Here is a 12,560-nt window from a genome sequence, read left to right as displayed (position 1 = left end):
GCAGAAACTTAACTGACTCTGTGGAAACCTACTAAAAAGCTTCCAAGTGAAATTTGAACTGTGCAAATAGACTTGTGCAAAATATTTGTGACACACTAATTCTGGTGCATCTCTTTCAACTTCAAACCAACAATATTAAAAACATGTATTATCCACTTCTCAAAGAATTCTCTAGCAAGTAGAAAATTACCGTGCAAAACCACTTTCATTGTATGTTGTAAATCTAAGTATTGTGTGCATTAGAAATGTAGACACAAACTTCCTATCCCCCACGACTTCAGGAGCCTGTGTCAATCAAATGTCCGCTGCCCCACGCATACCCCCTGCCAAATGCACATTACGGCAGTAGTTTCATTTTAGGCTCTCTAATTGAAGTGTAAAACTGCCCCCAAACATCTATACTTACTATTTCCCATTTTACCATTTCTTCTTGAGGAAAAATTGCCAGATATTTCAGAAATCTGCTATTTCAGCACAATTTCAGATTTGGCAAGAATCTACTTTAAGATGCTAAAAAGATTAGATGAGCTCATCCTGAAACGATGATTAAATCTTTATGGTTTCAAAAAGCACTCTCCACAAAAACAGAATAGGGACATGTGAGAAAGAGTTTTATCAAAACTATGCAAACAATTTTTAAAGGAAGGCATGCAATACACATGCACTTCATTTCTGTACAGTTTGAACCTAGCACGCTTTAAAAAGAGGAAGCTGCCCAGCATCCCACGCCTCCAGAATGTCTAGCATTCCTGGCAGGCAGTACTCTCTTTTGACCAGCCAAAACTACCCTTTGCCAAAGAGCAAGTTCCTCATCCAAGAATTTAAATAAAGAGGGAAGAATGGAGCAACCAAAATGGACAGCCGACGTTGGTAACGACGGACAAAAGATAAACTATAGACAAGAGATACAGTCACAAAGACAGATGGAGAGAAGGGAAGGAGAGCTCAGCTTCTGCCATTAGCAGGTAATATCCTGCCCTCCGAAAACATTTGGGGCCAATACCCTCTGAGAAACAGTTTTAAAAAGATCAACATAGAGAGAGACAAGAGGCTCGTCAGTCACGAGGGCTCCACCTTGAAACGTCCAACTCCAGCTTACCCGTCCAAAAAAAATTTTCTTTAATTAAAACTCAAACCCCAAAACACGTCCACAATTGAACTGGGACAAACCTCTGAGACTGAGGAAAACTCTCAACGAAACCCAAAAGACACAGACCAGGAGAAAATGCACCACGGAAATCCTAAAATATCTCAGGAATGAGAGCCCAACTGGAGTGAGGGCTGCAGTCAGGGCAGGTGGGAGCGGGAATCCAGGCAAGAACACAGACCCATAGTGGTCAGGAGCACGGATTCGGGAGCAAAAGCGCCTGGGTTTAGGTCCTCACGCTGCCAACCACTAGTCTGTGTGCTTGGGAAGGTTTTTAACCTCGGTTTCCCCGTGTGAACCGAGTCGAACAATCATAGAGTGTTCTGAACATTAAAAGAGTTAAAATGTGCAAAGTCTTCAGAACAGCAGGCGGACCCGTTGTACGCGCTGTGTTCTAACTTTAATTATGATCGTCACCGTCTGCTCCCGGCCACCGCTGGCGTCCTCCCCAGCTCCTCCGCGCCTCCCTCGCCGGGCGCGCCCCTAGCCCCGGCCGGACTCTTCCCGAGGACTTCCAGTCCTGGCTCGAGGGCACCCGTCCCCAGCGCAGCCTGCCACCGCTTCCACTCGGGGCCGCCCCGCGGGCCTCCCAGACCCTGGACGTCAATTCGCGGGCGCTCGCGCGGGCGACCCCAGCCCGGAGCCACGACCGCCGCGGCCGGAGCGAGCGCCACCTCCTCACACTCACCTCGGCGCTCCATATCGCGTCCCGGACGCGGACGCCCGCCCCACACCTACGGCCGCCGCCACCGCCGAGGGCTGAAGCTCGCTGCCCCCATCCCCCACGGCCTGCGGACGCCCGGCCAAGCCGCAGCCGCAGCCGCAGCCACAGCCACAGACACCACCACCACTACAGCCGCCACCGCCCCTGCAGCTACCGCCACGGCCTCGCAGCCCGCCCGCCCCCTGGAGCCCAGCCCGCCCCCTGGAGCCCAGCCCATTGGCCCGCGCTCCCGGGGGCGGGGCCGGCGACCGCGGCAGGTCCGGACCACAACTAGTTCGCGCGCAGAACGCGACCGTCAGCTGCGCGCGGCCGGACGCTGTCCCAGCATCACGGGCTGCGTCGGCCCCCCTTTTGGCTTGCAGGGGACAGGCAGAGCGACTCAGAGAAAAGTCACCTGAGGACTAGATGCGGCTAATGGCCAGATGAGCAGCTACATTTCTTATGAGACACTTCTGTGGATGGCCGTTTTCCTCCCTCTTCCAGGGGTTAGGGCCTGGGGAAGGGCGCCACACGTCTGAATGAAGAATGAACTACCTCAAAACCAGCCATCTACTCTGCCCCTCTGCCCTCTATAGAGGGTAATAGTTTCCACTTAGGCCTATTTTTTTTTTTTTTTTTTTTTTGGAGACGGAGTCTCGCTATGTCGCCCAGACAAGTCCAATGGCGTGATCTCGGCTCACTGCAACCTCCGCCTCCCGGGCTCAATTGATTCTCCCACCTCAGCCACCTGAGTAGCTGCTATTATAGGCACCCACTACCACGCCCAGCTAATTTTTGTATTTTTAGTAGAGGCAGGGTTTCGCTATGTTGGCCAAGCTGGTCTCGAATTCCCGACCTCCCGACCTCAGGTGATCCACCCGCCTCAGCCTCCCAAAGTACTGGGATTACAAGCATGAGCCACTGTGTCCGGTTCTTTCTTTCTTAGCTCCACTTTCAAACTCACTTCATAATGAGAAGAAAAAAAAAAGTCTGAGAAAGATGGAATAATTATAGCAAGCAGGGCTAGAAAGCACGTAGCCCCTATATCACACTACTCGCTGGAACAAGCGATGGCACTTACCTCAGTGCTGGAACATTCAGAAAGAACTCATAGAGAAACAGGAAAAAACACAGGGAGGGAGACTGTGGGTAGTGCTGGGGTCTGAGAGAAAAAAGTCCACACAGGGGAGAAACAGAAAAAGACACCGGAGAATGTGCTGAGGAAAAGTGGAAAGAAAATGAGATGCAGACACAGGAAAAGGGAGGAAAACCAAGGAAGGCAGAAATAAGTGAAGACAAAAAGAGAAAATAAGGAAGAAAAATAAAAGGAGAGACTACCCACTTAACAAACAGAAAAGGAAGTGAGCATGACAGAACCAAAAGTAGGGTAGTGGGGCAAGAGAAAAACTCATTGACAAAGAAAGAGAAGAGGGACATCTTACATAGACATATCTTTGAACCCTTACAGGAAAAACAATGCTAAGAAAATACAACAAATTTGGCTCCTCAGGTGCTACTTAGAAAAGATAAATAAGAAAATTCAGCTCCTTGGTTACTTTGGCACCATAATGGATTTTTTGGACTCAACTTACACAGATTTTCCCCTCAAACCCCCAAAATAATAGTACCAAGGTCCTGCCACAAATACTCAGGAAACCTCAAAAACCAAAATTCCTTCTAATCGTGCTGAAAAAGAAAAATGCACCAAGGACTCTCACCATGGAAACCAATGATGCCTGAACTGAAGCAAACTAATAAGAGGAGACAAAGGAGTCCCCAGGCCAAGAGGAGGCTGAACAGTGCAACTACGATTTAATCATAAGTAAGGTTTTTGGAAGGAAATTTTTGAGGAAGTCCCTCAACCTCAAACACCCTCTTAAGTCTATTTTAAAATATATTATTTTGCACTTATACACCATTTCCCTTAATAAAGAGGACTGTGTTGCTGACTAAAATGGAACTGGAAGCATCACTGACAAAATCATGAATAAGTTCCTGATGGAGAGAGAGGGTGTACGGATGGAGGTGGGGGTGTGACAAAGAGAAAGGAGCTCACAAGGAGGAGAGAAAAGCAGGGAAAGAGAGACAAAGGGAAGTGTGAGAAGGAAAGAGAGACAACTATAAAGGAGAAAGAAAGACAAGAGGGAAAGAAGAAAGAAATATGCAGAGACAAGGGGAAGCAGAGAAAGAAAATGAGATGGAGAGAGATAAGGAAGATAAAAGAGACAAACAGAGGTGATAGAGACTACCCACTGATAGGGAAAAGAAAGAGGGTCATTTCTCACATGCAAACAGTTCTGGGGGAAATGAAGCCAATTAGGCTCTGAGGTTGTTACCTTAAAAATATAAATATAAGAATCCAAGGCTCCTTGATTACCTGCTTCCACAATTATTTTTCAGACTTAATTTAAAAAATTTTTTCCATTAGTCCTCAAACCTAACAGTACTAATATGACAAGCAGTACTGAAGACACCTAAAAAACAAAGACTCCTTCAAACCCCACTGGAGAATGATGCACCATGGACACTCACCCACTGATGACTCAAAACTGAAGGACATCAGTGGGGGATGAAGAAAGAATTCTGAAGGCCAAGGAGAGTGGGGTTGGACAACTCTCAGGGAGCTCAAGGAAGTAAAGTCTGTCCCTCATAGCTGCTCTGGGTTATTCTCAACACCCCCTAAACCAGAACTACCTCTAAACCATCCCCAAACAGCCAACTACTGTGCATAGGATCTGACACAGAGTCACAATAGTTGGCTATTTGGGAATCGAGGAATGTTACTTAGATGGTTAAATAAACTATAAGTAAGGTTGTCTAAGAGAAATTTTGAGAAGTCTCTCAATCTCAATCCTCCTCTTAAACCTTTAAAAAAATACATTATCTGCCATCCTTCATCCAGAGAATGATGACATTTGGAAATATTTGCAAAAATGGTAGCTTACTTTTAATTTAAAAGGGTTATTTTATTAATCTCCCCTGACTTGATTTTGTTTGAAGTAATTTATCACACAAATACACTTTAAATATGAAAAGCACATTAATAGATGCAATAATACCTTTCTGCAAGTCCGAAATTCTTGGTCTATAATAAAATTGTAGTGTTCAGAAAAAAAGAGTAAAACCATCAGTATATCTACTATAGCAGTCCAATATCTTAAGTTTTTCAACAAGTTGCAGAAAAACATTTCTGGAAGCAACATATAATTTTTTAAAATACTTGTGTTTTTACCATTTATATTACTATTGCTTCTAGTATTTTTTCCTTCTCAAACAGAAATTCACATCTTCTATGATACTGTGCAAGTCAGCCATTCGGTGCAGCCTTAACTTTTATATTCCCCAAATCTTCCTCATGTGTTCTCTTCAAAATGTTTGTGGTACCAGACTGCACAGATTAGTATTCTTTCTATCTGCAGTGATGACATTACCAGTACTGTTAAGTTTACTTCATCTTCCTGAAGACAATTCTGTAGTTTAGGTAGCCTACTTTTCATAGCAGAACATGGGTCTAAAAACATTTGACAATATCTGGAGACATTTTTGGTTGTCATAACTGGGGAGGGGGATTCTACTGACATCTAGTGGGCAGAAGCCAGAGATACTGCTAAACTTCCTACATGCATAGGACTGCCCTCATCCCCAACAAAGAATTATCCAGCCCAAAAGGTCAATAGTGGCAAGGTGAAACACCCTGTTCTATATCCAACTACCACTTTATAAAAAACTATAAGACCTAGGAACATGTTAAATTATGCCACAGTATATACCCAGAAAAATCTGGACTGTGGGCCATTTTATAGGCTAAACATGATTTCTTCAACAAATAAACTGCAGGAAAAAAGATGGAAAGAAAAATCTCTAGATTATCCTTAAAAGATATATCAAATGCAGCCAGGCGCGGTGGCTCACGCCTGTAATCCCAGCATTTGGAAGGCCGAGGCGGGCGGATCACCCGAGGTCAAGAGTTTGAGACCAGCCTGGCTAATATGGTGAAACCCCATTTCTACTAAAAATACAAAAAATTAGCCGGGCGTGGTGGTGTGCACATGTAATCCCAGCTACTTGGGAGGCTAAGGCAGTAGAATCGCTTGAACCCAGGAGGTGGAGGTTGCAGTGAGCCAAGATCACACCACTGCACTCCAGCTTGGGCAACAAGAGCAAAACTCCGTCTCAAAAAATAATAATTATATATATATATAAAATCAAATGGAGGAATAAATAAAAAGACATACTCTTCCACTGTAGTAAACAACTAGAAAAATGGACAAAATATATATTGTTTTCAGACACTGAACTACACACAGCACTGGGCTCAGGGCTGTCATCTCTGAGAGATGGGATCATAAACAAATGAGGTGAGCCCCACAATTACCCCAACTTTCTGCCTAAAGTCACATTCTTGACCATGGCACCCTTGACAACTTGAAGAGACAGAGATCATAATTCCAGGAGATTGGAGTCGCCAGAATCTGTAGGACAGAGTAACAGAGACTAAGGATGTAGAAAAAGAAAGAGCTCCAGAAATTTGCATAGGGAATTTCTTAATTATCTTGCTGAACACCAAGATGCACATGTATACAGCAAAACACAACAAGGACTGGCAAAGAACTTCCAGAAAGCTATAGATGGACAATTCCCAGGTTTCCCACAGGGCTGGAAGAACTCCACATTTTCATCAGCCAGAGTAGAGAGACCTACTGAACACCCCAGGGAGACCCCAGGGCATGCCTCATAGTACATCTAACCTAGCTTTAGAGAAAACTATACTCTAGCCACACCCCAACAAAGCTTCAAAACAGGCACATTTTATAATTTTTTTAAAAGCTGATGTTTAAAACAAAGTAGTAACAATATGTTGTGGCATTTATAACATATACAGAAGCAAAATCTATGACAATAGCATAAACGAGGAGGAAATGAAAGTATACAGTAAGGTTCTTACATTATAGGTAAAGTAGTGTAATACTGTTTCAACGTATACTGTAAGTTAAAAATACATACTAAAATCTCCAGAGATAAAGTTAATTAAGCCAATAGTGGGCATAAATAGAATTTCAAAAAATCAAAAAAAAAAAAAAAAAAAAAGGCAGGACAAGAAGAAAAAGGAAACAACAAATGGAACAAATAAAAAAACAAACAGCAAAGTAACAGACTTAAACCCAATCATACCAATAATTACATTAAATATAAATAATCTAAACAGCCCAATAAAAAGGCAGAGATTCTCAGAGTGAGTAAAAAAGTAAGACCCAACTATATTTTTCCTATTAAAACACAGACTTGAAATATAATGACATAGATATATGGAAAGTAAAACAACAGAAAAAGACACACCATGCAAATATTAATCATAAGAAAGCCAAAGAAGCTCTATAATATAGGTATCAAAGAATTTTACCAAGGATAAAAAGCAACATTTCACAATGATAAGTGAGTCATTTCATCATAATGACAACAATCCTGAAGGTATCTGTACCTAAAAATAGAGGTCCAGAGTATGAGAAAAAAACTGAGAGAAATGTATGGAAAAAATAGACAAATCCCCAATGACAGTTAAGATTTCAGCATTCTTCTCTCAGTAATTGATAGAATAACAGAAAATCATTAAGGATCATTAAGGACATAGAATACTTGAACAGCACTATCAATCAACTTGACCTGATAGACATTTACAGAAAATTCCACCAAAAAACAGCAGAATATGCATTCGTTTCAAATGTATATGGAATATTCATAAGATAGTCCATATATGGGATAAAAAGAAGTCCCAATGAACTTAAGGGGACCGAAATCACACAGTGTATGTCCTCTAATCAAAACAAAATTAAATTTGAAACTAATAACAGAAAGATAGCCAGGAAATCCCCAAATATTTGTAAATTATAAAATATAACTTTAAAATAACCAATGGGTCAAATTTCCACAAGGGAAATTTTAATATATTTTGAACTGAATGAAAATGAAAACCCATTTCAAAATGTGGAGATTACAAAGTAAAAGTCATGGTTAGATAAATACACAGTTTTAGATGCTTTATTGTAAAAGAGAAGGGTCTAAAGTCAATGATCTAAGCTTCCACTTTAAGAAGCTAGAAAACAAAGAGCAAATTATACCCAAAGTAAGCAGAAGGAAGTAAATAATGATAAGAACAGAAATCAATGATTTAGAGAACAGACAACAGAAAAAAATCAATGTAACCAAAAGCTGGTTCTTTGAAAAGATCAATTAAATTGATAAGTATCTAGCTAGACTGATCAAGAAATAGAGAAAACACATATCACTAATATGAATGGAAGAAACGACATCAGTACAGACTCTACAGACAAAAGGATAAAAGGATACAAGAGAATGTTACGAAAAACTTTGCCAATAAACTTAACAACTCAGATGAAATGGAAAAATTCTTTGAAAGACACAGATTACTAACCCTGACACAAGAAACAGAAAATGCGAATAGCACTACATGTATTAAATAACTGAATTCATTATTTAAAATTTCCCACAAAGAAAACTACATCTACATGAGCTTCACTGATAAAATTCACTGAACCAGATAAAATAATCCTATACAAACTCTTGGAAAATAGAGGAGACAAGAACACTTCCCAACTCATTCTATGAGGCCAGCATTACCCTGATACCAAAACCAGACAAAGACATTACCAAAAAAAAAAACAAACAAAAATACACACACAAAACAAATTTCTTAACACAGTATTAGCAAGTCAAATCCAACAATATATAAAAAGGATAATACATAATGCCCAAGAAGGGTCTGTCCAAGGAATGCAAGCTTAGTTTAACATTCACTAGAAAAAAACCATGTGATCATCTCAAAAGATGCAGAAAAAGCATCTGACAAAATTCCATGGCCATTCATGATTAAAACAGTCAACAGCGTAGGAATAGAAGATAATTTCTTCAATCTGATAAAAGGCATCTACAAAAAAACCTACAGGTTTTTTCCTTAAGATCAGGATTAATATTGTTACTGAGGGTCTTAGCCAGTACAGTAAGACAAGAGAAAGAAATAAAATGCATTCACATTTAAAAAGAAAGAAGTAAAATACTCAGAGATGATGTGTTTGTGTACCTAAAAAAAAATCTTAAGAAGCCTATAAGTTAGCTACTACATCTAATAAATGAATATAGCAAGGTCACAGAATACAAAGTTAATACACTATAATCAATTTTATTTCTATACACTAACAACAAACAATTGAAAAAAAATTTAAAACTTCTGCTCTTTGAGAGACAGTGTTGAAATAAAATGCAAGCCACAAATTGGGAGAAAATATCTGACAAAGGATTTGTAACCAAATATATCAGGAACTCTTACAATTCAATAAAAAAACAATCAAATAAAATAATGAGTAATGAAGTGAACATACACTGCACAAAAGAAGATACACAACTGGGCAATAAGCACATGAAATATTGCTCAATACCATTAGTATCAGGGAAATGCAAATTTCAACTTCTATGAGATACCACTGAATAGTCACAAGAAATTTTAATTTCTGCTAGACTGAAACACTAAGTGTTGGTGAGGATGTAGGGCAACTGTAACTGTAATACATGCTTCTATATACAAGGTATACAATCACTTTGTGAAACAGCCTGGCAGTTTCTTACACAGGAAACGTACATTTAACATACAACCCAGTAATTCTCCTTTTGTATGCATCCAAAAGAAATGAAACCATATATTCACCCCTAAACTTGTATACAAATGCAAGTTTTTTCATGATAGTCAAAAACAAAACAACCCAAACTCCATCAACAGATAAACAAACTGTGGTACAGCCTTACGATGGAATACTATTTAACATTAAATATCCATGACATAGGAAAAAATCATAGATGAATCTCAAAAGCATTAAGCTAAATGAAAGAAGCCAGGCACACACACATTGTATACCTTTGGTATGATTCCATTTACATAAAATTCTAGAGAATATGAACCTAATCCTAAATGACGAAAGAATTTCAGCGGTTGCCTAGGAATGCAGTGGTGGTGTAGGTGTGGGGGAAGTTGCAAGAAGCCTTTCATTTCCTCCACTAAAAATAAAGCATCCCTCTACTTTCCCATAGGACATTCAACATACTTGGGAAACTCATGATATTATACCTTGGGCCCCATCAATACTGTCTATTGCTACCGAAGATGCAAAGGTTCTACAGGACTGTCTACCACAAAACGGGATCAGACTAAATTTTCTTAGTGAATGCTGAATGAATAAGTGATACGAGAATGAAAATTCTTTAGGGTGACTTCTGGGCATGAACTTTGTTCAATGTGGTTATACTAACCCCCGGGACCAAGAGCAGTGACTATAAAAGCCCATGTTCCTAGGCCAAGAGCCTTTACATGTGAGGAAGTGAAGGTGCTTACAACTGAGGTAGATATTCTATTTTAAGGAGGTGAGAGGAGCAGTAATGATCAACCACTATACATTCTTAGGCAGCGCTTTTCTACATCTCAGCCAAAGTTCTATTTCCTGCCAAATTGGGGAATGAAACATTTTCTACTCAGGCTTATTCTATTTTCTTCAAGTTCACTCTTAAACTCTTCTCAGAATCATCAGACAAGAACTGTATACATACTGTAAAGCTTATGAAGCTTAAGCATCAGGGTTGCTCACTTACACGGTTCCTGTAACAAGGAGGCATTTTGAAATAAGCATTTCTGGCAAACTGCGTAAAGAAATCACTACAGAAAGGGACCTAATCTCCAAGACTCCCATAATTTTGTTGTGATTCACTCATTCTGAATATTCACTTTCATATCTAATTTTGAAGTATTTTTCTTGAAAGGGGAATCTCCTCTCCCAAACTGAATGAGGACGAAGCGAAGCTAATTCCCAAAGATTAATAAAGAAAAAGGTAAATGTAGAACAAAAAGCTACTTAGAACTTTCATAAAACATCTCCTAACATGCCCCTTCCCCCCGCCAACCCCTCCATCCCCCGCCCAAAAAAGATCCATCTTTAGAAAACAGAGGATGTCAAAGATCCAAAAAACACAATGTGGAACGCCACCCTTGGTCTTTAAAGAGGGGTGGTGGTGAAAAGGTGAGATAAACTCGGACATATCTGAGGGGCTGAAAGACAAGGGAGGAACTTCCTTGGCTGCTCTGTTTAAACCAAGGCAAGATCCTCCCTGGGAACACCAGGTTTCTATCACAGACCGGGTCCTGGGACACCTAGTGAAACAAACGCACAGGGGTCCGCTCTCTAGGTGGTAGCTGCAATCTCCCAGCTTGTCCCTTCCTATTTTGCAGAGCACACGACTTGCCCTAGAGCCATGGCTGGGAAAAGGTGGAAGGGCGAGACCGGGCAGTAATGAGTGGGGAGAGAGAAGGGGAGGAGTGGGGAGAGAGAAGGGGAGGAGTAGGGAGGGAGGGAACGACAGAGACGCTCCAGGAGGGGCACACGGTGAGAATGCGCAAGACGGTGTTTCACAACCTTAGATCTCCCTCCCCCAAAGTAATAAATAGCCAGGGTCTAGGTGAGGTGAAGTGCAATAAGTAAAAGTAAATATGGAACATGAGATGTCTGTTTTACTTAGCCTTTGCATGTGTCAGACTGAAATTTCAGAAAACGTCACCGAACTTCCAAAAAGCAGTCCCAGTGAGAAAGACAGACTTGAGACCCAGTGAAGAAAACCAATGGGGTAAGGGTAAAGGAGCCCCTGAATTCCGCAGTGAGGCGATGAGGGCTGGTGGCTAGCAAAGGGAGCGGGGCTGAGACACACTCGGGAGGTCCTGTAAGGGGAGGAAAGTCCACCCGGCCAGCTTCTCCCCGGCTGCCCGCCGGCGTCACACAACTCGGAGCGCGCACCCGGGGTCCGCGGCGTACCCCCAGCGCCCGCCCGCGTCCTCTCGCTCATCCGCGCCTGCCTCGCCGGGAGCGCCCCTAGCCCCGGCCGGACCCTGGACGGCAACTCGCCGGCGCCAGCGCGGGAGACCCCAGCCCGGAGCCACCACCGCCGCGGCCGAAGCGAGCGCCACCTCCTCACACTCACCACGGCGCTCCATCCCGCGTCCCGGACGCGGACGGCCGCCCCACACTTACGGCCGCCGCCACCGCCGAGGGCTGGAGCTCGCCGCCCCCATCCCCCACGGCCCGCAGACGCCCGGCCAAGCGGCAGCCGCCGCCACAAACACCACTACCACCACTACTACCACCACCGCAGCGGCCGCCGCCCTCGCAGCTACCGCCACGGCTGCGCCGGCCGCCTGCCCCGCCCCTTGGAGCCCAGCCCATTGGCCTGGCCCGGGCTCCCGGGGGGCGGGGTCGGCGACCGCGGCAGGTGGGGGCGGCTGCTCGCTCGCGCGCAGAACGCGGCGGTCAGCTGCGCCTGGCCTGAAGTTGCCCCAACATCGCGGGCCGCGTCCGCCGCCGTTTTGACTTGCAGCAGGGCAGGCGGAGCGACTTAGAGGAAAAGTGACTTTTTGTACCCTCCTGCAGGGAGCAGGTTCTCTGTCCTTGTTTAATTAGACATTTCTCAGGTGGACACTTTGAATTCCTTCCAGTCAAGACTCAGGTGTTCAACTTGTTTTGTCGGCCGTCTTCCTCCACCCTCCTTCTCCCATTCAAAACAAAAGTACATTTTGTGCTTGACTTTAAAACTCCCCCCACTCTTTTCTGTCTTCAACTGATTGTCACTTTCAGCAAACTAAATAAATTACTCAAAACATCAGCT

General features: G+C 42.9%; 1 protein-coding gene across 4 annotated transcripts in view; it reads right to left on the bottom strand.

The window, feature by feature from the left end:
* Positions 1 to 12,100, bottom strand: part of ARHGAP29 (Rho GTPase activating protein 29) — a 74,843-nt gene extending 62,743 nt beyond the window's left edge. For 2 of the 4 annotated variants that reach the window (XM_054475779.2, XM_054475807.2), the window contains exon 1: positions 11,880 to 12,100. The gene's annotated coding sequence lies outside the window, so the exon portion shown is untranslated. Of the gene's footprint in view, positions 1 to 1,835; positions 2,058 to 11,879 lie in introns of those variants that run through there. The other 2 variants (XM_054475788.2, XM_054475794.2) reach the window with 1 other exon arrangement.
* Positions 12,101 to 12,560: the final 460 nt, after the last annotated feature.

This window comes from Pongo pygmaeus, chromosome 1 (genome assembly GCF_028885625.2).
Source record: "Pongo pygmaeus isolate AG05252 chromosome 1, NHGRI_mPonPyg2-v2.0_pri, whole genome shotgun sequence".
Taxonomy (NCBI): domain Eukaryota; kingdom Metazoa; phylum Chordata; class Mammalia; order Primates; family Hominidae; genus Pongo; species Pongo pygmaeus.
Note: the sequence above shows the minus strand (reverse complement) of the source record. Positions and strands in the feature narration are given on the sequence as shown.